Genomic DNA, 25,170 nt, shown 5'->3' with positions numbered 1-25,170 from the left:
CCAAGCCTGCAGGATGGCTTCAATAGGAGCATCTGCAGTGCTGGGAACGGATGTCACCATGAACCCCGGTGACTCCTTGTCTACTTTCACGGCAGTGCCCTTTCCTCCACCCATTCCTGGCACCCAGCACTGGCCACCCTGGAAGCAGCACCTGCCACCTGTCATCACCCCCGCATTCCCTCTGCTGCCGGCGTTCCCCAGGATGCCTTTGGTGGCTAATGGTGGCCGTGGCCCCAGTGTCCCCTGGGGCTTGCAACCTCACTGTCCAAGTCAGGTCACAAGGGAGGCCAGTGCAGGCCCCCCAGACTCAGACCTTTATCGTTCCTCAGGGCCCCCTCAACTGGAGCGCTCCAGGGGCCCTCAGCGGGAGTGCTGCATGTCCTGCACCCGTATTCTTAGCCACCCCTGCGATGGAGACCATTGTGACTGCTCCAGCTGTTGGAGTTACTCAGGCTGGCAAGGGAGGCTGGACCCCAGGCTTTCCTCCTCAAGCTCCACCACCAGCTGCCCAGATGGCCCCTAACATTCGCCCAGTGAACTCTGGGCCATGGCCACGTGGCACTTCCAGGGAGGGCAGTCTGGACACCAACCAGCCCTACACCTCGCAGGAGGACTGCTCTAACCACCAGAGCGTGGACAGTAGCTTCCGACGTTGGCAGCGCCTCAGGCCACTGGCCCGGAGACACCTTCCCCAGAGTCCTGAAGCAGAAGCTCTCTCCTGCTTTCTCATCTCAGTGCTTCGACCCCTGGCCCGCCTGAAGCCCACCATGAAGCTGGAGGAGGGACCGTGCAGGGCCGTGCAGGAATGGCAGCGCAAAAGCAACGTTGACCAGAAGATCTACTACAAGATGGCGGAAAAGTTCATGGAATTTGAGGCCAAGGAGGAGATGCCGATTCAGAAGTTGCAGTGGATGCACTGTGCGCAGGGCCTTCCTCCTCCAGCCCCACCGAAGCTGGATCCTCGGGGGCCCCCAGCCCCGAAAGTGGGCCTTCAGCCAGCCACCCAGGCTCCCACTGGAGTTGAAGGCAAAGCCTGTGCTCCCAGGATGTCCAGCCCCAGGGCCCAGCCTTCCGGCCCGAAGCCACACAGATCCCAGCGGCCCCTGGAGCCCAAGGCACCCGAGGAGATTCCCCCTGAGGCTGTGAGGGAATATTGACATCATGGAGGCGCTGGTGGGGCCCGTCCACTCAGCCACAGGCGACTCAGATGCAGAATGGGGAGAGGACGGAAATGAGCTGAAGCAGGAAGAGGACAGCACCTACTCGGACCCGGGCTTCTTGAGCTACATTGACAAGCTCTGTTCCCAGGAGGACTTTGTCACCGAGGTGGAGGCAGTCATTCACCCTCGATTCCTCGCAGATTTGCTTTCCCCAGACCCACAGCTGGATCTCTTGGCCCCAGAGAAGGAACTGGAGCAGGAGGAAGGGCTCACCCCCAAAGAACTGGTGCAGAACGACTCCTGGCCTTGAAAGAGGACGAGGGTGTGCGGGCAGCCCCGAGTCACAGTGCACCCGGAATGCGCTCAAGTCCTTCTGAGTCCGACGCCGGCCAAGGTGCCCAGAGGCACGACCAAGACCCCCATCTAGGGGTCAGTGTTGAAGCCTGCACACCAGAGATTGATTCTGAGGCTCTTCATAGGCTCAGCCAAACAGACACTGACCTGTGCAGGCCCAAAGTCTTTGTTCCCTCTCGAGGACATCAGGAGGTCTCTCCATTCAGGGCTGGACGGCCCTCCCCTCCCAAGGGTCAAAGGCGCACTGGCCCTCTAGGGACTCAGGGATGCATCTGTTCTCAAAGAGGCCTCTCCTGTTTGCGAGGCCCGAGGGCCCAGGGACAGGTCCAGTGAGGACGAGGAGGAGCTCTCCAGCCTGGCCATCCTCTCTGGCTCTCTGCAGAGCCTTATGCCTTTCTGGCTGTCCCAGAGACCTGTGCGTGCCTCAGGCCTGGCCTCCCCTGGAGGTTGGGGGGCCCAGAGTGCTCCCCAGGCCCCCTCCCCTCAGAGAAGAGGCCCCAGCCCAGCTCCACCAGCCGCTCCCAAGTCGAGGAAGTGGGCTGTGTGGACGCCCAGCTGCTACTGAGAAGCTGCCCATCCCCGGGGCTGGCCTCGGTGTCTCTAGGAGGCCAGCCTTGGCTCTGGGGCTGGCTCGCCCCTCACAGCCCAGAAAGAGAAAGCGTGACCCGTTTGTCACAGAGAAGCGTGGTTGGAGGAAGAAGAAGCCCAGCAGCCAGTAGGGAACAGCTGGGCCGGCCCTTCAGGGCGAGGCCCCAGGGCAGCCCCAGGGGAGCCTAGGGCTCCTCCTCCTCCCAGTGCTGATCCTGAATGATGTGAGGGGGAAGGGAGGGAGGGCAGGACCACCAGGGTGGGGAGGGGCAGCGGGATTGTGGGGGGTTAAGGAGGTGGGGGAGGTGGGTGTGGCCAGGTGTGGGTGGGAGCAGGACCTTGGGAGTCATGTATGTAAATTGTGAATAAAGATAGTTTTGGTGGGAAAAAAAAAAAAAAGTTAAACACAGAGGTACAATATGGCCCAGGAACTCCACTCCCAGGTATATGTCCAGGAGAAATAAAAAAGATATGTTCACACAAAAACTTGTACATGAGTGTTATATTGTCGTATCATTATTCATAATAGGCAAAAAGTGGAAACAACCCAACTATTCGCAAAACTGATGGATGGAAAAATAAAATGTGTTATATCCATACAACGAATATTATTCAGCCATAAAAAGGGTGAAGGACAGATACATGCTACAACCTGGATGCACCTTGAACACATTTTGCTTACAGCAAAAGTCAGACATACAAGTCCGCACATTGTGTGCTTCTATTCCTATGAAATGTCCAGCATAGGAAAATCAATAGAGACAGAAAGACCCAGGGCTGGGGCGAAAGGGGAGGAGAGAATGAGAATGACTGATACTAGGTATGAGGTTTCTCTTGGGGATGATGAAAATGTACTGGAATTAGAGATGTTGATTGCAAAACCTGAGTATACTAAAAGCCACCGAATCACACAGTTCAAAAAAAATGTGAATTGATGGAATATGAATTATATCTCAATAAAAAGCTAATATGACTTAACATTTTTATGGTCATTACTCTTGATCAGTTTCATGATGGAATTCCCACAGTGACTTCAATGGAGTGGCTTGTATGGGATGATATTTGAGGCTCAACCCTTTGGGACTAGATGTTCATTTTGAGCTGTTGAATGACGGTGAGGGCCAGCCAGTATATTTTCTTCACTGAGGATCAATCCCCATATGTATTCTTGGTTTGAATCCTTGTCTTTTTCTCTTCATATTCCTGAAACGAGTTCCTAGGAAATACATTCACAATAGCGAGAGGTGTTGACGTCTTCCGGGCAAAAGTCTTAACTAATTCACAGGTCAAACTTCAGATCTCCTTATTACTAGCTGCCCAGGGAGCCCCCTGAATCAAAGTAGGGCTTACAAAGATGGACCTTGCATTTTAGCGTGCACTTAAAATACCCAACAGGCTGATCGCATGGGGAAAATAACTTTATTTACATGAGACAAGTACAAAGTCAGCACAACACAGTGAGGGAGAGGATGGGCGCTGGTGCCTGATGGCCTGAAATCAAATCCTATTTGAAAGCCACGTGTACCTGGGAAGGTTAGTTACTTAGCCCTTCTGTTCCTCAGTTCCCTGGCCAGTGATATGGAAATATTAATAGGACCTGCTTATTTGTATTATGTTCTGAGGCTAAAAATTAGTAAATACAAAGCCTGAAGAAAAATGATGGGTACTTCATAAGTGTTACCTACAGCAATGTTCACGTATTAAATGCCTGGAAGGATAAGCAGGTTGTCTCCAGAAAGGGAACCTAGGAGGCTACAAACAGGAGGATAGAGCCTACTTTTTCACATGGATGACATGAGTAAGAAGTTTTAGAGCTCATGGAAAGAATATTATTTCTTGTGATGCACTGTGGGGTGAGCAGAGTAGGGGCTGTGACCCATATTTTATGGTTCAGGGCACTGAAATTTACAGAGATTGAGTAACTTGCCCAGAGCCACCACACGGATGAGTGATGGGTCTGAGGCAGGGGAGGGAGTTGATTCCCTGGGGATAGAGAGTCCTGAACATATGGACATGAGATCATGCCCTGGATACACAAACCAAGAGCTCTCCTCACTTCCTTTCCCACATCCTCCTGCCCCAAGGATGCTTCAGGGAGACAGCTGGTACTTGGAAGAGGTGCCTGGCCCAAGAGAATGGCTCAAATCTGGACCCACCTCCTGGCTCTACGTTTCAATCCCTGACCCCAAATACAATGCCTTTCCCCCAAATGAAGACCCCCTGATGGACCGGGGCATCCAAATATGTGTGCATCTCCCCTCCCTTCCCCCTCAGCACTTGATTCTAGCAGCTGATTGGCAGTGAGACTTCCTGGTGGTCAGGTGACCACCCTGAATGACCAGTAGTCTACTTGACTCCCTAACTGACTCAGAACCCAGGACATTCCAAACCAACTGCCCACATGACAGTTGCACAGAGAATGAGCATCATCTTCAACTGACCAAACCTGGATGATGAGCAGTTAATATTCATTAGCTGGGAACTGGGTCTACTACTGGGCTGGTGTTTTGGTGGCTTAACAGATGACGTTTACAGGCCCCCAGGGTCTCACTGACTAGAAACTGACCAGTCGTCTGAGCAGCTTGGACTAAGGCCTGGCTAAGAGCGGGCGGTGGCTGCACGGGCTCTGAGTGGGCACCTTCCCTGCCCAATCCTCCCTCAGCCAGATCCAGGCTCTGCTGTACAAACGACAGCCATTACTCCTGAATCTACTTACTGGTACTATTTCCACAGTACCTTCGATGGAGTGGTTAGTGGGGGTGCTATTTGCGTCCCTACCCTGTTGTTTGGCCAGATGCTGATTCTGATGTGTCTGAACCACCGCTGCGGATGGCCAGCAGATTATCTTGATCACAGATGATATTCTTGTGCATCCTGTGTTTGATTCCTTTATAATTTTCCTTTTCTTCTTGGTACCCGAGTCATGATCCTGGAAAACACAACAAAAACTGAGAGAACTATTGATATGTTGCTGGGAGAAGACCATGCGGAGGTGTCAATTCATTCCCAGGTCACCCGTCTGTTCTCTTTGTTCACCAGCCTCCTAGGGGAGTCTAGGGGAGTCAAGCGAATCGAAGCTGGGCTTGAGAAGAGGGTGTTGCAATGTGGTGTGCACTTACAATAGCCAGCAGGCTGACTGCACGGGGACATGACTTTATTTAGTGAGATAATATAGAAAGGGAGCACAGCACTGTGACCGACAGAGTGGCGGCTGCTGCCTGATGGTCTGGATTCAAATCATCCCAGAAGCCACACGAACCTGGGAAAATCATGCAGACCCTCTGTCCTCAGGTCCTTGTTCTGTGATCATGGAAATGTTCATAGGGCCCACTTATTAGTATTACGTGATGAAGCTTAATACAACCAATCAGGTAGACCCTGACGAAAATTGATGGGCACTTCATAAGTGCTACCTAAGTGTTCAAATAGTACATGTCTGGAAGAATAAGCAAGACATGTGGTAGTGCTGCGTCCAGAGAGGGGACCTGGATGCCACAGGCCAGGGCAGCGGGGAAGGTTATGGGTGTGATGCTTTAGAGCTTGGGAAGAATATCTGTCATCATCTCCTGTGATCCCCACATCAGGCCCGTGGGGAACTCACGGCAGGTGCTGTGATCCATATTTTATGGTACGTGGCACTAAAATGTTGAGATTTTAAGTGACTTTCCCAGAGTCGCAAAGCAGATGACAGATGGATGTGGGACAGGAATGTAGTTGGTTCCCTGGGACAGACATCCCTGAACCCCTGAATCCTCTAGATGGTGCCCTGGACTCCTGAGCCCAGGGCTCCCCTCCCTCCATCCCCCCAATCCTCCTGCCTGCCCCATGGTTGCTCCAAGGACAGGAGGGGTCTGAGCCAACAGGAGGGCCCATGCCTCACCCGCTGCCTCCCTTACATGTTGATCCCTGACCCCACAGCTCTTCAATATCCCTGAAAGAAGGTCCCTTGAAGGATCAGGGGGCCCCATCTACGTCCCTCCTCCCTCAGCATCTTCACACACCGGGTGAGCCTCCTGGTGGTCTGACCAGTGTCGGCTTGTCTCCACGTGGCTCAGAGCCCCAGTCTCTCCAAGCCAGCTGCCCACATGGCACGTCTCTAACAAATTAGTTGGGCCCTCAACAGTCAGCCCTGGATGCACAGTTAGTGCTGATTAATGAGGACAGTGGCCTGCTAGGCTGTGCCTTGTGGTTTAGTGGGTGAAGCTGGCGGTGCCCCACTGTCGCCTGACTATTTTTTTCCTTTTTTTTTTTTTTTTTTGCAGTACGCGTGCCTCTCACTGTTGCGGCCTCTCCCGTTGTGGAGCACAGGCTCCGGACGCGCAGGCTCAGCGGCCATGGCTCACGGGCCCAGCCGCTCAGTGCCATGTGGGATCCTCCCAGACCGGGGCACAAACCCGTGTCCCCTGCATCGGCAGGCAGACTCCCAACCACTGCACCACCAGGGAAGCCCTCGCCTGACTATTGACGTGGGCACTGTCTGAGTAGCCTGGGCTACGGCCTGGCTGGGGAGGGGCCGTAGCTGCACCGGCTCTGAGGGCGCACCTTCCCTGCTCTTCCTTCCTCATCAAAATCCAGCCCCTACAAACTCCTCATCCATCCCTAGACCCTGCAGTGGCACAGGAGAGAGGCCCATGTCCTCCTACAGGGACCCCGCCATAGCCACAGCCTAGAGACCCCATCCCAGGACTGTCTCTGAGGATGACCCAGGCCCACCTAATCTCTGTCACCAAATGTTCATTCCACTAACCCGATGGCATTGCCCCCTCTCTCCACATTCCCAGGCAGCGCCCAAACACCCAGTGATCCTGTCCATATCAACCACTGGAAATACCGCCACGAAATCCCAGTTTCCTTCCTTTCTGAAAACCTCTAGATTTAGACTGCTAATATTTGCGTTTGGATTTTGACATCGACATTCAGAAGTGTTTAGCCTGTAATTTCTCCTGTCCTGTAATATCTGCTGCTGGTATGACATCAGTATTCTCCTGGTCCGATGAAAGCAGTGTGGGTGTGTTCCCTCTGTATCTGTTCTCTGGAAGAGTGTGTAGGAGACGGGCATCATTTCTGTCTTAAATGTTTCGTAGAAATCAGAGGAAGCCACCTGGGCCTGAAGTTTGTTTTGTGGGGACATTTTTTTCGCATCTCTTTCTAATTGAAGTTTACTTGGTGTATTGTACAGGGCACAGATCTTAAGCGTAGAGCTCTATGGTTTCTTGTAAATATAAACACATCTGTTACCAACACCCAGTTCAATATACAGGATGTCCCCGGCACCCTGGCAGCACCCTGTAGAAGGGGAGAAGAATAAGTGCTAACTTATTCGGTTCTAAGAATGAAATCAGTTACTCCATGTATATTCCAAGTGCAGTGATTTACACACAAACAACTCAAAATTAGTGTGGCAGCACAATCAGAAAGTAGTGGAGGGCGCTGGAGGGCTGGGAGAATCCAGTCCCTTTGGGATTTCCACTGTGGAGGTCTGGGGCCAGAGAAAGCAAGCTGAGAGGAGCTTCTCAGAAGCATCTGGGCTTTTACAGAGGAAAAACTACTGCTCCCCAGAGTGGAGCGCCCATTGTAATTCACTGAGCCCTCCATTTGCGCAGGGTGCTTTTCTATACTTGTGTATTATTCTACATAGAAATGTTTTAAAAATAAACCAAGGAGGAGATCAATTTTGCTTGATGTAAGAGCCTCCAGTGTTAAAAATAAGACATATACCTAAATCTAATGCTAAATCTGTACAGCTCAGACAGGAAGTAACTGGCACTCACTAGCTGACTCAGGAGCGGGGGAGGAGCAGACAGGCGGCCCTCCTTCCTTGGCCTCGTGTCTCATTTAAGCTGCCAGACACTGCACAAGCTCCATCCCCTCTGAGTCTCAGGCTGAGGCCTCCAGGTCAGGGTCTTCACAGGTGTCAGACCAGAACCTGCCACACAAAGGCAGGGACTGGAGTCAGCGGGGGAGGTGGGCTCCCTGGGGTCGGTGTGTGGGACCCAGGGGGCTACTCAGACCCTGGAAGTGACTTTGGGCCCTGACATCGCCAGGGCACTGGGGCCTGTTTGCTGCTCTTTGCCAAGTGTGTTCTGGTAGCAGGGAGACATGTCCTACAGGGGCGATTTAACCTGGGCATTTGGCCAGGCGGCGTTCAAGTGACTGGTCCCCTGAACAGTGAAAGTGATGCAGAGGAAAGGGGAGGCTCTGGGGCTCCAGGGTGAAGAGTGTGGGTCCCTCCCACCTGGGCGCTCTGAACAGTGGGAGGTCTGATGACACAGGTGAGAGTAGTGACCCTGTCCCTCCAGCCCTACTCAACCCGACCCATCAGGAGACCTGCACAGTGGAGATGAACAATTAATTGTTAAGGCACATTTTACCCCCAATAATTTTTTTCCTAACATCCCCACCAAGCCTTGCTTGCTTCTTTCACTTTAGAAAAAGATTATTCAGTGGTAATAAAAAATAAGGTTTATGGCCTAAGTACTCCAATGTGAAATGGTTATAGAAAACGCTGCTATGTAAAATATAAGGAGGGCTTCCCTCGTGGTGCAGTGGTTAAGAATCTGCCTGCCAATGCAGGGGACAGGGGTTCAAGCCCTGGTCTGGGAAGATCCCACATGCTGAGGAGCAACTATGCCCATGTTCCACAACTACTGAGCCTGCGCTCTAGAGCCTGTGAGCCACAACTACCAAGCCCACATGCCACAACTACCGAAGCCTGTGCTCCTAGAGTCCAAGCTCCGCAAAAAGAGAAGCCAGTGCAATGAGAAGCCCATGCACCGCAATGAAGAGTAGCCCCCGCTCGCCACAATTAGAGAAAACCCGCGCTCAGCAACGAAGACCCAATGCAGCCAATAAATAAATAAATAGATAAATTTATTTTTAAAAACAATAAAATAAAATATAATGAAATAGGGACTTCCCAGGTGGGCCAGTGGCTAAGACTCCATGCTCCTAATGCAGGGAGCACAGGTTCGATCCCTGGTCAGGGAACTAGATCCCACATGCCCCAACTAAGAGCTTGTATGCCGCAACTAGGAGTCCGCATGCACAACTAAAGATCCCAAGTGCTGCAATTAAAGATCCCACATGCCACAACCAAGACCTGATGCAGCCAAATAAATAAATAAATATTTTAAAAATAAATAAATAAATAATGAAATATAATCAAATATATAATTGTTTTTACAAATTTGGAAATTAAAGAAACATAAGCAATTTATAATTCTGCCCCCTTACCCTATGCCAAATGCGCATGGCATTGAGTTTCCTTCCATTTTTGTGTGTGTGTTTTGTTCTTACATACATAGGACAAATCTACAGAACCTCAGCCTGAGAAACGTTGCCATGAGATGACTCAGGCCCTCCGCAGGGCTCTGTAGAGGCTGAGGGGCACCCAGGGGTTGGCTCCCTCCCAGCTGGGTGTGGATCCTGCGGAGTCCCCTACTTGATCCTGAGACTACTACGGGCAGACAGGGCTCTATGCTGGCCCAGGTGAGCTGTCCTGATTGCATGAGAAGGAGTCCCAGGTGCCTCTGTCCTTCTCACCCTTTTCCTAGGAGGCCTGAGGGAGGAGGAGGGTCAGGACCACGCCATGCTATCTCATCATATCCAATGTTAGCGGACCTAGCATTCAGCCGCTGAGTGGGGGATGCCCCTGTTGATGTTAAGGGGGTTGGCAGAGCAGAGCTGGGTCCCGCACTACCAAGATATTCAATGAATCCTGGAAGACTCTTACAGACGTGTATGACGTGAACAACGCAGCCTGGAGTCAGGCACAGGTGGCCTTACAGTAACCTACAGCCCTCTCCTCCAGATGGAGGAGCCATTGGAGGGTTTGGCCCAGCAACCTTAAAAGGTTATGTGGAGTGGGTTATCGCTTCCAGGAGAGACGTTCTCAGGGCACCCTTCATTTGTCTGCATAGATTTCTACCATCCTCTTGTCTCCTTGCATGCAATACTGGCCACCCCAGTGTGCTCCTCAGTTTTGCTGCTTCTACCAAAGTGCCAGAAAGAAAGTTAGGAAGCAATGGAACCCATGTGCCCTTATGTGTCTCCCCTCCGCAGTTTACTTGTTTCATACTCCCATGTCCTCTTATTCTTCCACTTGATCTCCTTCCTTCATTCTAATAGAGTAGGAGAGAATTTCTTGACAGCTGGAGCGAAAACAATGGCACACGTCAGAGGCGCCCAGGGCAGAGCCAGACTTCACAGGTGGGACTGGGGTGGCTCCAGCAGGGTGGGCCCAGTCCTCTGACTCCGACCTGCCTCCTGCCCCAGGGAGGGGGGCACTCAGGGCTGCTCAACACGATTCAGTGATACAGACAGCGTGGTGGGCGTGCACTCTGGAGCCAGGGCAATGCTAGGAAAGTGGAGGAGGACGGCTGCAGAGGGTTTGTACTGATTTTATAGAAGATCCCAGGACCTCAAGTGCCTGGATGAGAACAGGTCCTTCTGGATGAGAATCATTAAAAAGAGGGAAGGAGGGGACCGGGAAGAGCTACACAGAGCAGCTTATGGATTAGAAAAGAGAGAAAATGTAAAGGAGATGAAAGAGTAAGTAAGTTACATGCAGATCGCTGCCCTCCCATTCAGAGTCCTCACTGTCGGCAAACGAGTATTTTAGTGCCCAAGGACAGCAATGATACTGGGGGTGCGGGCATGTGAAAGGAGAGCTGAGAATCAGAGTCAAGGTCAGAACTCGGGACCCCTTCTGTCCCCATCTCTCCCAGGGCCTTGATGGCTTCACCTCTGCAATGAGGGAGAGGGTCTAGGATCTCTAGGGCCCCTTTTCTGCTGGAGTCCAGCTCCAGCAAGTCCAGGGATACCCGAGGGATGGATAGCGTCGGCGAAGGAAATAATTCTATTACACTTCTTAAAGTATCAGCATTGTATGTTTCTCTTTCTCATTCTTTATTCTTCATTCTTCCTCTATTGTTTACAATCACAGGTTTATATATTGTAGTTGATTACTTTACCAGGTACGTGGCCAAACAATCTTAGCACAATCAAACCTCAAAATGTTCTATAAAGATTTTTTAAAACAAATATCCCCTAGTTTCTAGATGTCCTATTAAAAATATTTCCCCAAGTTCCCATTAATCACAGGTAGTTTCTTAGTAACCAAGCCAAGCAGTTATATGATTATTTCAATTGTAAAAGTTGGAGCTACTTGTTCCTATTTTTCTTCTTGCATGAGCAACCTTTTACAATGGTTCCATGAAAATATTTACAATGTACCTGCATGCTCTTTCTTGTTGTTTCCTTCAACTGAGACAGTGTTTTCTCCCTATCCTGGCAATCAATTCTGCTCTAGTCATTTGTTTTTCTATAATTAATCTTCCTTTATAATAGAACCATAAATTTCCTATGTCGTCATCAGGAACTCCGGCCCATGGCCATAACTCCATACTAGAGGGTGTTTTTCATAAAAACATCCCCTTAGTTCCAGGCTCTTAATTCTTTACCCATTTCCCCGGGGCTTTAGTGGGTACTTCCCACTCTGTGGTAGTTTCAGGAGGGTGAGTCCTAGAGGAATTTTTCTTTCACGTGGAGCAACATCCCCCCCAAATTGCCCCTCTATGTAAATTTATTATCATAAAACATAACAACGGAGCTGTAGTCCACCTTCCTGGCACAGCACTGCCTTGCAGTTTCGCTTCCGTTGCTCATGACTTTGTCATGGTGCAATGGCTCCAGGATGGCTTCCGACACTTTTCCAGCCCTCGAATTCTGTAACTATGACCAGGAAGCCATGCCTGTGTCCTTCTGTGCCTCCAACAGCCAGTCACATCTCCACGGCTTTCTGTGCACAACACTGCCCTCCTCCCAGCTCCCTCCTCTTCCTTAATTCTTCCTTTCCTTGTCGGCTTAAAGTCCCTTCTCCTTGACAACCTCCACCAACCATATTGTTCTCCAACCTATGGGAACATTGCAGGAACAATTGTGGGTATCCTGCCACTCTCCCTAATCAATCAATGGATCGATGAACCAATCCAACCAAATGCAGGAAGCACCTGTCACAGACCTAGGGTTTTGATGGGCCTCCTGGGAGAGGATGGCAGCCAATTCCACATACAACTTATCTGTCCTGTGCCTGAGGTGATGACCTTAGTTACTTGCTAGATACTTAGTCCTCACAACAACCCTGTAAGTTTTCTAGCTCCTTACAGGGGATGAACACAAGCTTGGAGGTAAAGTAACTTGTCCAAATTCTCTTGGTCTGCAAGTGATGCAACAAGGGCTCTCCAGCAGGAGGATATATGCCCACATGAGTAAACAGTACCTGCTAGATTTTCCCGGAGTCCTGGAAGGACTGGGGAGGAGGGGACCTGGGCCGGCCTGGGGGAAGGGCACAGGGTGGGCATGGCTGGGGTACGAGGGAGCAGGGGCAGCGCTGCCTGGCTGCAGCAGTGGGTTCTGAGAGGAGAAGCGACCCCCTGACCCTGCCTCCCAGACGCCCTGTCCTGGGGCAGGTCAGTCCCAGAGGACCAGGTCAGCAGGGTTATGAGGACAAGTGTGTGGGGCCAGCCCGGCAACCCCTCACAGCATCCTCGAGAATTCCTGCCAGCCATGGAGGGGCTCGAGGGGCAGCTGAACATGGGTCTCATTCCTGGTCCCAGGATTTGGGTTGTGGGTGAGCAGTGGAGGCGAGAAATGTGCTCCAGGGTGTGCTCCCCCCTCACCTCTCCAGGAGGACCCAGGAACCTGTGCATGAAGCTGGGAGGACGTCATCTCTAACCTCCCCACCCCTGGGAGCGCCCTTAAAGCAGGAGTAAACCTGAGGACAGGACATGAAGGTGCCACCACAAGACCTGAATGTGCAGAGGGAGAGCGTCTGCTTCTCACCCAGCACCGGGATCACACATGGAGAACTGTGTCTCCAGGTTCAAGTGTTCGTGAGGGAGCCGTGTCCCACCAGATGGCCTCATCCCAGCTCAACCCCCAAACCCCAGCCCAATAACGCTTGTGCTTTATTCCCAAGAGATGCCAACCAAACGTAAGCAAAGGTTCTGGTGTTTGGCGGTGGCAAAGGCAGCAAGCACTGGTCTCCTGGAAATGATCATCTTCAATAACAAAGCAAGGAAAGGTGATTACACACCCAGCACCCGCAAAGCCCACAGACGTAATACACCTCTTCCTATTAGGTCGTTAAAATACAGAAAACATGGGACTTCCCTGGTGACGCAGTGGTTAAGAATCCACCTGCCAATGCAGGGGACACGGGTTCGAGCCCTGGTCCAGGAAGATCCCACATGCCGCGGAGCAACTAAGCCCGTGCGCCACAACTACTGAGCCTGCGCTCTAGAGCCCGCGAGCCACAACTACTGAAGCCGGTGCACCCAGAGCCCATGTTCTGCAAGAAGAGAAGCCACTGCAATGAGAAGCCCGCGCACGCAACAAAGAGTAGCCCCCGCTCGCCGAAACTAGAGAAAGCCCGCACACAGCAATGAAGACCCAATGCAGCCAAAAATAAAATGCAGCCAAAAATTAATAAATTAATTAATTTTTAAAAATACAGAAAACACAAAACAAGCCTCCACGTTTCCTCTTCCTTCTGACTTTACACCTTTCTTCCTCAGCCTACTAAAGCAGTTGAGCCTTGCTCCCTACCTGGAGAGTCTTCAGGCTCACTGCTTGAGTCACATATGCTCTCCTCAAGCCATTCTTTAGAAACACAAACGTGAGCAATAAGGTTGTTAGACAGAGTGGCTCACTCCTTCCTTCTACTCCAGTGGAGGCCATGCCGGCTCACTCGGCATCACCCGGCTCCTTCCTCTGGGTTCTCAGCCTTCCCTGGGCTCCCTGGAGCCAGAGCCCTTCACCAAGATCATAGCTGCAAACCTCCTCATGAGAGAGAGGGTCCCTCTTCAACTTCTCACCACCCCAATTCCCACCGGATAAGTACCACTCTCAGCTGCAAATTGATCAACCTGAAATTCCACCTGTGATTGAAACACTTTGAATTAGATGAGTTCAACCAATAGACCCGTGCTCAGATCAGGTCAGCTGCACAAGACAGTGTCCTGTGAGGATGGACGTGTTCTCTCTGCCTTGGTGAATATAGTGGCCGCTAGCACATAACTCTATAAGGCACGTGAAAGGTGGCTGCTGTGATGGATGGACTGAATGTTCATTTTATTTATAATTAATTAGTTAGTTATAAACAGGCAAATCTGGCAAGGGAACACCACACTGGATGTCACAGCTATAGAATCCAAAGATGAGGAAGACGTAGTCTCCTCTGCTCCAACTTGTTCCTTGTAAGTATAGTTTGCTGGTCTTATCTGACCATGCATTTGTAGGTTCTTCCTGGACTCACACACACGTGCCAGGCATTAAGTGAGGCCCTGGGGACACAGACAGTAAGGTCAACACCCAGGTCCTAGAGGACTCCCAGCAGGGGGCCCACCTGTCAGCAGAGATGCAGAGCAAGGCCAGGCACACCTGTCCTAGATGTAATCAGAACAGCAGGGTCAGGGGTGAGGGAGGGAGGCTTCAGGAGCCCACCCGTCTCATTCCTGATCTGGATTAGAACCTGGGCAGGCCCCTGGCTTGGTGTGGACCCAGCAGGCCTGGACAAGCTGAGGAGGGACCCTCTCTACCCCTGAACTGGATCCCAGTCTGGGGTGGGGGGATGTGCATTAGACATTTATGGGGCCTAAGACGGGTTGTCCAAGGCTGACCCCTGGGGTGAGAATTGATGAGGAAGATACAGGCAGCGCCCTTGCAGTGGTCACCTATGTCCAAGGTTCCTGTCCCCACAAGTGGGTGGACACAGAGTTTGGGCCTGAGGATTCCAAGACGATTTCGAAGAAACTCTCAGAGTGATGCCTCTCAGTCCTAGAGAAGAGTAGCAAGGACCACCTCGACTCTGGGAACATCCGTCATGTCTTTGCTGAGCTTGCCCGGTGCTACTGCCGTGCCCCTCCCCACCTCCACTGCACCTGGAGCGTTCTACAGCTGCCTGGCCACATGCTGTGAGCTCTCTTCAGTTTAAACGCTTTTCTGGGCTGGAAAATCCTTGGTTAATATTGTCTAGAAAAGGAGTAGTAGTCATGCAACCTCTAGCAGCTGATGAAAAGTAAAAACTGGTCCCTGTCCCAGCATGAGGGAGAAGAGGTCTCAGAGCCTCCTGTCTCTGGCCGGACCCCGTCGTCCATTCCTGCTGACCCAGGTCAGACCTGACTCTTCTTCTCTGTCTCTCAGCAACTGCCGTGATGCCAAGTGCCGGGTATGTTCCAGTCGATGGAGAAGACAACAGAATAGGAAGGCAGCTCCTCTCTGCAGACAATAAGGTGGACGTCCCTGTTATCCTCACTGCAGCCACTGCACCTCATCCTCCCTCATCCCCACATGGAAGGAGCACAGAGGTAGAGATGGCCATGGCTGGACACAGGTGCTGATGCTCTACTGATTTTTCCCATCTGAAGACTTTGGAATCTATCACCCCTCTTCCTTCCCATGGCCTGGGTGCTCTTGGGTCTTTCTTGTGTCCCTCCATATCTTTTCCCTCTCAAGGTCCTGCCCAAGGTTCTGGGCCCTGATGTCTCCTATGGAACCCACTGGGCAGCTGCTCACTGTAACCTTTAATCACACACAGTCAGGGTCCCCTCAAGCACCCCCTGGGAATCTGTGATCTAGAGATGAAGGATTTCTAGGATAATCTTGTTATGAGAAACTTGCTTCTGGGGGGAATAATTGATCTTTTTAATCAAGTAGTCTCTCTTTCTTTTTTTTTTTTTTTTTTTGCGTTATGCGGGCCTCTCCTGTTGAGGAGCACAGGCTCCAGACGCACAGGCTCAGCAGCCATGGCTCACGGGCCCAGCTGCTCCGTGGCATGTGGGATCCTCCTGGACCGGGGCACGAACCCGCATCCCCTGCATCGGCAGGCAGACTCTCAACCACTGCGCCACCAGGGAAGCCCTAGTCTCCTCTTTTTATTTTGTGGGGGAAAATATCAACACTCCTGTAGGACAATCAAATTCTATTAAAATGCCATGCATTTCACACAGGAGCCATGAAACAAAAGGATCCTCAAGTCAGACTCTGGCTCATTTTATATTTGCTTTGACTTCAAACAACTCCCTTGACTTGTTACTTGCTAAGGCTTCAGAAGAAACCCAGACCCTATTTCCTCTGGCAGGTGTGACAGGGACATGAGTGGCGATGCTCCTGTCCCACTGCTGAGTTCCCCTCTCCCCACCTTGCAAGGCATAACCTCCCCTTCATCCTCCCAGGAAGGGAGCCCAGTGCCTACCCTGACGCTCAGTCCCTGAAGGAGATCTCTGTACAGTGTTTCATGCCCAGCACACAGAAACCAGGGCTGGCATAAGTGATGGGAGACTGATTTTCCACATCAGAATGGCATGTCCTATTCTTGGCAACATTTTCTGAAGCAAAATACTAGACCTTAGTTGGTGAAAGTTGGAGTGAAACTCCTTCATTTATCCCTGGAGGATCCTCCTTTCTCAGATTCCTCCAGAACTGGGTGCGACATGTGGGTTCACCTGGGGCTCCTGCAAAAGGAAGGAATGCTGCCCCCGCGCCCAGCTGAGATGGGGGAGGATTAATTCTGAAGCCTCCTGTAATAACAAAAAGAAGCTTTGGGAATGTGGAGAGGGACAGGAAGGAGGCATCCTTGAGAAAGTCCCCCTTTAATGTTAAAGTCTCTGAAGGAGCAAGGGCTGGGATTACTGCAATCTCAGGCCTGCTGAGCATCCCACACAAGGATTAAGAACAAGGATTAAAGTCATATTGACATGCCAAACTCATAGGAGAAGTTTAGAGTCTGTCCCGAGAAGCAGAGGCACCAGAGAAAGGCCACAGGATTTGGAACTGAGGGGTTAATCGACAGGGCCTGGTTCCCTATTTGCTGGCTGTACAACTTTTCAGAATACCCCCAGGTTCTCAAGCCTCCCATTTCTCATAAGTCAAATAAATAGTTAGAGATTCTTTTCTTGTATTTGATCAACCAAAATGAGGGGAACGTAAAGGCCAACTCAGACTGGAGATTTATTATTAAACAAATACTTAATGTCTCAGTAATAGTGATTCTGAAGCCACAGTTTTGTCCATTTAGAACTCTGTGAACGTTTTCCTGGAGGGCAACAGTATTTTGTCCCAGTTCTTTGAGGTGTGCTTAGCATACAGTATACTGTACATACTGAAGGTTTGCAGTTTGATAAATTTGGACATACATCCTAGAGTATAATAAAGATGGTGTCTGGTCTCTGTCCCTGGCTCCTGGTACAAAGCTTCAAAAATCCTTGGAATTTCCTGCATGCTAAGATAGCCTTTGTTAGGCCAAAGAGGTGACTCATCTTGGATCCCTGGATGGCTTTAGGATGGGAGTGAAAGGCCAACTGCAGGGTTAGATGGTTGTAACTTCAAGCCAAAGTGACCTCCAGGGAGAGGGGAGGGGGCTAGAGATTGACTTCAGTCATTCGGCCAATGATTTGATTAATCGTGCCTACCTAGAGGTCACATCCTAGAATTAAAGCTTTCCTTGTTTGACCCATTCCAGAAACTTTGATGCCAAGCCCATACTCTTTAGGCGAGATATGTATGTAGGTGATTTGCCTAGGACTCTAAAAGTAAAAAAGTAGAAAATAAAAAAGAGATTTGCTGCATTAGAAAAGACTAGTGTGTGGAGTGTGGGCTCCTGTTGTACACTCGGGATGACCTAGCCCCCTCCAAGTCAGAGGTGGGTGAGAAGTAGCAATTCCAACAGACAAGGATGATCCTCCCTATTTATCCCTACCTTGGGCTCATTTTATCCTGGGCTGCATCACTTAAACTCAAAACACACTTTTAATATTCAGGGGTCAGTCGTTGTAGCCATCACATTGTGCTATTCTCCACACCCTATGAGTGGGTCCACAGGAAACTGTAAACAGGTCTGGTTTTCCATGTCACCGCTCACACAAGCCGGTGCTTTTCCACATTTGATCTACAGATCACAGACACATGAGGATTATGCAAAAGAACAAGAACAAAGCTTTATTATAAGTTATGAAGACAACACCAGGGTTCTGGAAGGAAAACAGGGAAGGGGAGGAGTCAGCTACAGGCAACAGGGGGCATCCCCTTGCTCCAGGACTGAAGGGGACAAGCCTAGGGCCTCTTGTTTACTGTCCTGAGGACTCTGACCGCAGGGATGGGACAACAGCCTCAAATCATCCACCTTTGGGGAGAAGACTGAAGGCCGGGGGTGGGAAAGGAATGCTGTATCGCTGGGTGCCCAGTTTGCTCCAGGATTACAGAGGTTAGGGCTAAGACGTCCGTTTCACATCAAAACAGGGTCCACACGAGGCCCAGCCTGGGAGGACCCTCCCCGAACTTATTGGCTCAGGTCAACTTTCTCCTCTTACACCCCAAGGTAATAATGAATCTCGGCCTGGAGGAGAATGACTTGGTCTATGGCCCAGTGGTTTTATGTCCAGCCAAGCGCCTTGCCCTAACAGCAAGGCGGCACCTTGCTGTGCCCACTGCAGAGGTGAGGCTGCTAGGAGTAGAGGCCGGAACCAACACGCCCCTAAAGGCAGCCTTGGCTGGGCATGGGCTGGGCCCTCCGCTGGAAGTAGGGGGACCCTGCCTGGGTGTGCCCCCAGGGATGTCACTTAAGATGGGGGCAGTAGTGTCTTCAAACCGACGTTTATTCTTATTGCTGGGTCCCGTGGTCACCATGGGGGTAGCTCTGGTGAGGAGGGCCCCGGAGTTCAGGCCCACGCTTCCCCCATTGCTGTGTGTGGTGCTCGGGGAGGGGGGCCCTGGTTCCTGCCATAATTCTGAGAGCTGAAAAGATGCAGCTCAGATCTTGGGCAGCCGCTGTGCTCCCAAAACCCAGCTGGGTGCTGGCATGGGTGCCCACGGTGGAATTTGTGGATCAACCACCCCCAGAAGATGCTTGTGCGCGGCTGCGCTTAGCTGGGGGTGCTGGAGCACAGGCGAAGGCTGGAGCTTGCCGTTTCAAATACAGGGTTCCTCGCTGCCGCCAATCAGGCCCCCCAGAGATGGAGCAGGGAAGGGAAGCCCCAGCAGCGGCAGGAGCGGGCCAGTCAGGAACCAGGCTTCCGAGGATGCGCCGGAGCACTGCTTCCTTCTCTGAGTCTAGGTCTTCGGCGGTGACCCGGAAACCCAGCTGAGGGGGTGAGGGCAGCCTCAGAGGCTCCCCTCGCCTGTGCGGCAGCAGAGGAAACCTGCGTTTTGGGGGCCTGGGACTGGCAGATGTGGGGGAGCAGTCCCTCCAGGGCCGTTTCTGCCCTCTTGTTGTCTCTGCATCGTTGTCAGGCTGGCTTTTTCTCTGGAGCTGCAGAGGGCGACGGAGGGCCCTCCTCGCTCCCTTTCTTTGTGGACTTCTGGGGCAGCCCTTGCGGTATGGCGGGACCCCTCCTACTGTTCACGGGAGGGAATCCTCGGGTGGAGCTATACGAGCTCCTGATGGCGTTTCTTTTAGGGCAGGAGCTCATACAGGAGGTGTGGAGTGTCCTGTTGGAAGTGTCTTCTGCCCTCTTGGCGTGGAGGTTTCTCTGCAGGGGTCCAGGCCTGGGCACGAATAAAGAGACCCCCAGGGGCCTAAATGCAGATCGTGCGCCCCCGGTGCCATCGGGGCCGCTTCTCTGGTCGTTGGCCATCCCTTTCCCGCTCTCTCCCAGGGCCCTCAACGCCGTCTGCTCTGTGCTGCAGTTCGGGACACAGCTGGGTGTCGTGGGCGGCACTGGCTGCCTCCACGCCACACTGACAGTGACTGTGTCTGCGGACACTGAGCTGCGGGACATCATGGAGGTGAGAGCACCCATCACCGCCTTCTTCCGATGGCCTCGCCTGCAGATGGTCCTTATGGACCCCCAGAAAGGAGCGCAGGGCCTGCGGATGGTGGAATGGGGTCTCAGAGACTCTGTGGCAAAGTGCAGATACAGAGTCACTGGACACTTGTGGGCTGGCCGGTGAGTGGATAGCCAGCCATAGACAGCTGGGTAACCCGGGCCGTCCACGGGAAGTCTGTGGGCGTGGGGAGCGAGCTGGGGGCAGCCGAGCCCTCCTGGCAGGTGCTGGTTCCCCAGTGCCCGGGGCGGGGGTGAGGGGCAGGACCTACCTAAGTAACTGACCGTAGAGAACTTGGGTGAGGTCGGTCCTTGGATAGAGGCTGAGCGCCGAGCACTCTCCTTCAGCTGCCAACTCGGCCAAAAGCGGAGTGCGCACTGTTTGGCCTGTTGCTGGTATTTATAGCCCTGCAACCTGTGAGCGAACAATGCGCTTGCGTTTGCGGGACGCAATAAAGAGGTTAGCGAGGGGTGGCGCATGCGCAGAGTACACGTCACGCCCTGGGGCGCACAGGTGAGGATACGCGCCTCGACCGTCTAGCGCTTCTGAATCTCCCGGGGTCTGAGGGTTGGAGGTGTTTGCCTTGAGGGTGATGAGCTTCCTGGCAGGACAGCTGGCCCTTCTCCCCTGGCCTGGCCCCAGTGCTGTCGGGGGAACTAACTGTACTGGACGGGGTCCCTGCCCAGCAAAGTGGAGCAAGGCTGCTGGCTGTGCAGCTCCCACAAGAGGCGGCAGCTTTGGCGGCAGCGCCTCTGCGTCCTCCTGCCCTTTCCCCTGGCGGCACTGGAGGGGAGAGCCGCTCAGAACGGAAGTGCCCGCACCACCCAGATCCTGCTGGGGTGACACCTGAAGTGGTGGCCAGGGCTGGCTGAGAGGGCCATACTTACCATATGACCCCAAAGCCCACTCCTAGGCAATTAACCAAGAGAAAATCTTTTCACAAAACACGTATGTGAATGTTTTAGCTATCTTGTCCACAATTCCTAAATATAGGACTCTTGAGGTGATCCAGTTTTCTTGAGTTTGTCATTTTTTAATTGTTCTTGGAATAACACTATGTATACGTATTGTTTCACAGTCTAGAGTTAATATTTTACCAATTCAATAAAATCCAGAAGCCTTACATCCATATAGATTCTTTTACCTTCCATTCATTATTATAGCTGTCATATGGGTCACCTTTCTATGACTTGAATGCCACCCTCTGAGACTGTGGTATCCTTCTTTCATACATATACAGGGAATTCCCTGGCGGACCAGTGGTTAGGACTCAGCACTTTCACTGCCGGGGCCCCGGGTTCAGTCCCTGGTAGGGGAACTATGATCCCTCAAGCCACACAGGCACGGCCAAAAAAAAAAAAAAACACACAAAAAAACCTCATACATATATAAAATAATGTAAGAGGATAAGTTTTCCAGATACGTGCCATTGTTGTTGCCCTTCCTTTGTTCCTGAAGTTGCAAGCTTACTTCTTTCTTGTGTCATTTCACTTCAGCCTGAAGAAGTTCCTTTCATGTAATATTTTTATAGCAAATTGTCTGGTGATGAATTCTCTTAGTTTTCTCTCATCTCCATCAGCCTTCATTTTGGCTTTTGTTTGGCTTTCAGTCTTTAAGGATATCCCTGCTTTAAGGATATAATATCCTGGTTTGGTCTTTTCCTTTAATACTTTAAAGATGTTATTCCATTCTTTTCTGGTCTCTATGTTTTCTGATGAGAAATCACAGTCCTTCAAGTTGACATTCTGTGATGTATAACAGGTCGTTTTCCTTGACTGCTTTCAAGATTATTCTTCACCTTGGTTTTTTTTTATCAGATTGTGTGTCAGGGTGAGGCTTTCTGAGCTTAGATCTGTGTCTCTAAATCAGTGATGTTTTCAACTATTCTTTTCCTCATATATTTTCTTCTGCACCTTTCCTTCAGACCCTCCAACGGCACAAAAGGTAGAACTTGCAATATTGTTTCACATGTCTCTGAGACTTAATTTTTGTTCAGTCATTTTTCCTCTTTGTTTTTCAGATTGTGCCATTTCTATGGATCCATAAGTTTTCTGAATCTTTCCTGTGTTTTCTCTGTTCTGTTATTCAGCCCATCCAGTGAATGTTTGCTTTTGGATATTGCATGTTAAGTTCTAAACTTTCCATTTGCTTCTTTTTCATAGTTCTTACTTCTCTGTGAAGAACGTCTTTCCATTAATTTCAAGAGGATTTACCTTTACCTCATTGAGCATGGTTGTAATGGATGCTTTGTCTGCTAATTTCTCCATGTGGATTATTTCAGGGCTGGGTCTGTTGATTGCCTTTTTCTCTTGAGAATCGGTCACATTTTCCTAGTTCTTTGTATGCTCTGTTGTGTGGTTTTGGGTGGTATCCTGGAACGTTTGCTTATTATGTTTTGAGACTCTGGTTCCTATTAAAATCCTCTGGAGATTGTTACTTTTTCTTTTTCTGTTGTTTTTGTTAAGCAATTCATGAACCTGTGGTCCAACAGGTATTGTGCCTTGTCTTCTGAGTTGTTCCAGTCTTGGTGCAGTTTTCAGGACACTGCTGTGCTGTTTGTGTGCGTGCACGGACCGCTTGGGGGTTAATCTGGGAATTGAGTGGCAGTTTATACTGTCGTTCACTTCTGCAAGCCTCTACTCTGCCTCGTTGGGTCTGTCTGTGCATGAGGCTCAGGGGGACCCCAGGACTCATGTTGGCTCACACACAGACCTAAATAGTCTCCTCCTCTAGCTCTCTCCTCTTTGGGCTTCTACCCACATTCTCAGGCTTCAGGGGCCCCTCCTACATGTTCCTCAACGTGTTTCAGCCTCCATGCTCTCATGCAGTTCCCTATGGCCAGGTTGACCTTTCAGGTGAAATAGCAAGAGAAAAGATAGGAAAATAACGGGCATTCCCCCACACTCTTCCGACAATAGGAGCCTCTTAACCTGTTCCTTTGTCCAGAGACACAGGCCATTTCTCAGTGAAGGCCTCTGCCGTCACTGAGGTTGCAGGGGAGATGTGGTAACTGGGGAGAAAAAGACCAATGGGGTGACCCCCTCACTCCTCAACATGCAAGCACCACACTTTCTCACTTATCTGGCTAGAAATTAAAGGTTGATCCCATGGTTTTAACTTTCAGCTGCTGCTGGACTTTGCGTGCCTTGCGTAAGCTGGGAGACAGAGGCAGGAAAAAAACCACCATAATCACCCTGTTACGGGCTGTTATTCAACTTTGGACTTCCAGGCCCCATCTGCCTGTTAGTGTTCACTTCTTAGAGTTTCAAGTGCATGCTTTTGTCCTCTATCTTGCTCCATGCAGCTCTTGAGCCCTTGTAATATGACCACATTTCTCGTGACACATGTAAAAATTCTAACATTTTGCAGATACTGAATTAAAAATCTATTATTTACATTGACTTCACCATTTTCATTTTCCTGGTGTGTTCATTAGAAAATTCAAAATTACATATGTGCCTGGCATTATGTATTTTTTGGTGAGCAGTGATCCAGAGGATGGAAATGTATGCCTCCTTCGACTCCTTAAACTTAACCCCACTCTGGGGCAATGTCCCAGCCAGGCAGAAACTGCAGGTGGAGCTGGAGACCTTGTAAAGTTTGGCTATACTTCCAGCTCAGCCCAAAGCCCAAGGATGATTCTGGACTTTCATTCTGACTCATGCATTTCAGATCTTTCTGGGTTTGGACCTGGCATATATGTCCCTCCCAGCCCACCCTGGCTGTCCATTCAGTTGTCACCCCAGCAGGATCTGGGTGGCTTGGGCACTTCTGGGTTTTCTGTTTTTGTTTTTGTTTGGCACGTCTGCTCTTAGCGGCTCTCCCCTCCAACGTTACCAGGCGGCAGGGCCGGCGGACGCACAGGCGCAGATGCCAAAGCTGCTACCTCGGGCGGTGGCTGCTGAGCCAGGTACCCCGCTCTCCAGCTTTCCCACTCTGGTGGCCGGGGACCCATCCTGGACAGTTAGAGCTGGCCGGGGGAGATGGGGCAGCTGCCCTGGCAAGAAGCTCATCACCCTCAAGGCAAACACCTCCAACCCTCAGACCCCGGGAGTGGCTTCTCTTTTTGCGGAGCTCGGGCTCTAGGCGCACAGGCTTCCGTAGTTGTGGCACGTGGGCTTGGTAGTTGTGGCTCGCAGGCTCTAGAGCGCAGGCTCAGTAGTTGTGGAACATGGGCATAGTTGCTCCGCAGCATGTGGGATCTTCCCAGACCAGGGCTCGAACCCTTGTCCCCTGCATTGGCAGGCAGATTCTTAACCACTGCACCACCAGGGAAGCCCTCCTTATATTTTACATAGCAGCGTTTTCTATAACCATTTCACATTGGAGTACTTAGGCCATAAACCTTATTTTTTATTACCACTGAATAATCTTTTTCTAAAGTGAAAGAAGCAAGCAAGGCTTGGTGGGGATGTTAGGAAAAAAATTATTGGGGGTAAAATGTGCCTTAACAATTAATTGTTCATCTCCACTGTGCAGGTCTCCTGATGGGTCGGGTTGAGTAGGGCTGGAGGGACAGGGTCACTACTCTCACCTGTGTCATCAGACCTCCCACTGTTCAGAGCGCCCAGGTGGGAGGGACCCACACTCTTCACCCTGGAGCCCCAGAGCCTCCCCTTTCCTCTGCATCACTTTCACTGTTCAGGGGACCAGTCACTTGAACGCCGCCTGGCCAAATGCCCAGGTTAAATCGCCCCTGTAGGACATGTCTCCCTGCTACCAGAACACACTTGGCAAAGAGCAGCAAACAGGCCCCAGTGCCCTGGCGATGTCAGGGCCCAAAGTCACTTCCAGGGTCTGAGTAGCCCCCTGGGTCCCACACACCGACCCCGGGGAGCCCACCTCCACACTGACTCCAGTCCCTGCCTTTGTGTGGCAGGTTCTGGTCTGACACCTGTGAAGACCCTGACCTGGAGGCCTCAGCCTGAGACTCAGAGGGGATGGAGCTTGTGCAGTGTCTGGCAGCTTAAATGAGACACGAGGCCAAGGAAGGAGGGCCGCCTGTCTGCTCCTCCCCCGCTCCTGAGTCAGCTAGTGAGTGCCAGTTACTTCCTGTCTGAGCTGTACAGATTTAGCATTAGATTTAGGTATATGTCTTATTTTTAACACTGGAGGCTCTTACATCAAGCAAAATTGATCTCCTCCTTGGTTTATTTTTAAAACATTTCTATGTAGAATAATACACAAATATAGAAAAGCACCCTCCGCAAATGGAGGGCTCAGTGAATTACAATGGGCGCTCCACTCT

The 25,170-nt window shown here is 51.1% G+C and overlaps 1 pseudogene; it reads left to right on the top strand.

Annotated features, from left to right (window-relative positions):
• Nucleotides 1-13: 13 nt before the first annotated feature.
• On the top strand, nt 14-24,850 carry LOC132487689 (NUT family member 2G-like; annotated as a pseudogene).
• The last annotated feature ends 320 nt before the right edge of the window (nt 24,851-25,170 follow it).

The sequence above is a fragment of the Mesoplodon densirostris genome, chromosome 1 (assembly GCF_025265405.1).
Source record: "Mesoplodon densirostris isolate mMesDen1 chromosome 1, mMesDen1 primary haplotype, whole genome shotgun sequence".
Lineage (NCBI taxonomy): Eukaryota > Metazoa > Chordata > Mammalia > Artiodactyla > Ziphiidae > Mesoplodon > Mesoplodon densirostris.
Note: the sequence above shows the minus strand (reverse complement) of the source record. Positions and strands in the feature narration are given on the sequence as shown.